Raw genomic sequence first — 3,945 nt, forward strand, 5'->3', positions numbered from 1 at the left:
CCATCATTGGTGACTGATGAACTCATTCAGACAGTTGACGCAAAAGTTCGTGAAAATCGACGTTTCTCAATGTCGGAGTTGTCTACTGATTTTCCACAGATTTCTAAGACTCTCTTGTACGAGATAGTGACAGCAAGATTGGGTTACCGTAAGTTCTGTGCACGATGGGTGCCCAAAATTCTTACCGACCACCACAAAACTCAAAGAATGGCCTCTGCATTAGACTTTCTGTCACGTTATGAGGACGAAGGAGAACCATTGTTAAAGAGAATCGTGACCGGTGACGAAACCTGGATTAAGTACGTGAACCCTGAGACAAAAGAACAATCAAAGATGTGGGCACATTCAAATTCGCCTACCAAACCAAGAAAAGCCTCGCAAGATTTTTCTGCCAGAAAACTGATGGCAACGGTGTTTTGGGATGCCAAAGGGGTGTTGTTGGTTGAATTCATGGAACGTGGTACGACCATTGATCAAGACGTGTACTGTGAAACAATAAAAAAGTTACGACGGGCTATACAGAACAAACGCCGTGGTATGCTGACTTCCGGTATCGTTTTTTTGCACGATAACGCCCGTCCTCATTCTGCTCGCAGAACAACGGCCCTTTTTGAGTCCTTCCAGTGGGACGTTATCAACCATCCACCTTACAGCCCAGACCTGGCGCCAAGTGATTATCACCTCTTCATGCATTTGAAGAAATGGCTCGGGTCACAGCGGTTTGATGACGACGAAGAACTCAAAGATGCGGTCACAGGCTGGCTCCAGGCACAAGCGGGTGATTTTTATGCAGAAGGAATTTCAAAGCTTGTGAAGAGATACGATAAGTGCCTCAATCGCTATGGAGACTATGTAGAAAAATAGTGCAAAGATGTAGTTGTAAGATGTATATATTAAAATATTTTTATTTAACTTGGTGTATTTTTTTAAATCAACCGGAGGTTACTTTCTGAACGGCCCTCGTAGATGTGAATAAGAGCTGTGAAATAACTGAGGTTGGTAAGTCTACGAGTGGTGGCTTATTGCAAATGAATTTAGGTGAGATAAGTAACTTTGATGGAGATGAGACTTTTATTGTGTGATGTCCTAAGGCTAGTTAGGTTTAAGTAGTTCTAAGTTCTAGGGGACTGATGACCATAGATGTTAAGTCCCATAGTGCTCAGAGCCAAAGACTTGTATTGTTAGTGATGTTGTTGATGAATTAATTTTGGAGGAATATGATGATGAGTAGCAGGTATTTGTGGAGTTTAAGAATAATGAAGTTTCAGATTTATTTATAAATGATGTTGACAATGCTGTTTCATTATCTTGGTGAATGGGTCCACCCCAGTGGTAGAGGCGGCACCTTCATCTTAAAAGGTGTAACAAACTCAATGCGGCATACCATCTGTCCCTCAATCTGTACAACAATAAATGCATGTCAAAGAATGCTAAGGTCTGTCATTACAGAACTGCCGTCAGACCACAGATTCTGGATGCTGCAGAGACCCTCTTTATGAACAGAAAAGGCATGATAGATGACCTGGAGAAAGACAACAGATGTATTTTCAGAAAAATTCATGGCCTGCAATTGCTCCCAGATGGAACCGATCAATTGAAGTCTAATTCTGAACTGTATAAACAATCATAATCAGGCCACACTAGTGTGCAATGTAGGAGGCTCAAGTTCTATGGGCACCTACAATGAATGAACAACAATAGGCTTGGTAAGAAGATTTTCTTATTGGTGAAAAGCTACAAGACTGGAAGCCTGTGACTTAATGAAGTTCTAAAGGACTTGGATTCATCTGGGACCTCTGATCTTGAGGTAGGAGATTGTTCCATATTTTGTGCATTGGTAGAGTCTTATACCCTAACAGAGGTAGGAGAAATTATCAGCAGGGCTCAAGAGATATTGGGAATGGAAGAGAACATAGAAGAAGAACTAGTAATAAGCACTCCTTAGTGGACTTAAATCAATAATAATAATGTTGACAATACAGGTAAGGTAATTGATGTATGTGATGTTGTAAGTGAGGGTCATGGAATACCAGTCCAGTCAACAGTTTTTCATTAATGTCATGCAGAGTAATGATCCAAACAGTAAAGGTGAGGTATCTGTGAGGCTGGAGAATAAAGGTGAAAACTTTTTTAAGTTTGTTTGCGACCTGATTGGTGATAACATAGGTAAAGGTGCATTCTGGAATAAATTAGTTGTGGTTAGTCAGAATTTGAATCCCAGTTGGTGGAACGAAGTGAAAGAGGAGCTAAGCAGGAAGTGTAATTTTGAATGTAATGTGTTTTGTGTTTCTTCTGTAACAAGTGATGTTGGTTGTTCCATAAAATGTATTCATTGTGTTTAATCTTTCCTGACAACATGAGTAATCAAAGTAATGCTATGATACCTGTAAAGTTGATAAAACCTTGTGAAGACAGTGTGGATTTAGCATTTGATGAAATTAAAAGTGATCTTTTAAATTCTCGGTATGGATTGGACAGTGAAAGCTGAGGCCAATTTTGGATGGAGTGCAAAATAATTCTTTATTTTGAAACCTGAAACTAATACTTATGTAAAAACTAATTTTGGTATTTTAAAATGTGGGAAAAGTTGTAACTATTTGCAAAGCATTGTGAACCAAGGTGTGTATCAGATGTTTGATGATGATATAAAGTTTGATGAGACTGAGAATCGGGATTTTGAAAGTGAGGGAAACTAAAACTCTTAATGACCAACAAAAGGAACAACTTAAGAATTTGTGAATTTGTTATTGGCATTTAGAAATGAGTTCAGTGAAAGACAGGGAAAGTGAAAGACTTCCAGTGCATGCTTTACCTTAGAGATCATCAACCTTTTTTTTTTTTTTTTTTTTTTTTTTTCAGGCCATATAGTATACCATTTTCATGAAAGAAAGATGTTGAGAAAGAAATTCAGAAAATGGAAACTTGGGGTGAGAATTGTTTTGGACTCTTGACATCTTAATAAGTTTTTTTTTGAGAGAGAATGACCATCCTAAGAATATGGATGACCTGTTACACAAATTTGATTATGTAAAATTCATGTGTAGTTTGGACTTGACCTGGATTTCATCAGATCACACTTGAAATTAATTCTAGAATGTATACTGCATTTTTGTATGGAGGTAAGTGTTTTCAATACTGTGTGTGCGGGCTCTTCCTCCCGTGGTGGCACATTGGAGTGTGAGTGTATAGTGTGAGAGGACTCACTGTCCTCCCCTTGTTTCCACTCACAATAACTAGACAGAACAAGTTGTCTGGTATAAGTGTTTATTACATTAAACTTTACAACTTGCACAGGCAGCGCTCCAGCCGCGGCTCCTGGCTTAGCTGGAAGACATACACGCTCGTCTGCTACGGGGTCTCGCAGCTACCTGCTCGGCCATTACCACTGCTAATCTTACCTGCACACACAAAGGACTTGGGAGATTCACTTCTGCACGTAGGTTGCAAATTCTCCCGACAGGGAGCAGACTATACTGAACAGTATAACCTGCCCGGTTTGAAGCTGCCACTAGATGGCAGTTGGAGTGAGTGGCAGAGTCCAAACATACTCCCACTCTAAAATGAGTTTTCTCATTTTACAAATAACCAAAATTTTAACAGACAACAAAATCAAAACAAGTAAAACAATAAAAATATAACTAGGCACAATATCAATGCACATAAAACATGAATACACTAACATTTGGGATGCCCACATCACCAAAACACCACTGTCACACTGCATGTGAAACATGATGGGTACTAACATGTCGCTGGCCAGTGTGGCCGAGTGGTTCTAGGTGCTTCAGTCTGAAACCGCGCGACCGCAATGGTCGCAGGTTTGAATCCTGCCTTGGGCATGGATGTGTGTGATGTCCTTAGGTTAGTTAGGTTTAAGTAGTTCTAAGTTCTAGGGGACTGATGAGCTCAGATGTTAAGTCCCATAGTGCTCTGATCCATTTGAAC

This window comes from Schistocerca nitens, chromosome 6, assembly GCF_023898315.1.
Source record: "Schistocerca nitens isolate TAMUIC-IGC-003100 chromosome 6, iqSchNite1.1, whole genome shotgun sequence".
NCBI lineage: Eukaryota > Metazoa > Arthropoda > Insecta > Orthoptera > Acrididae > Schistocerca > Schistocerca nitens.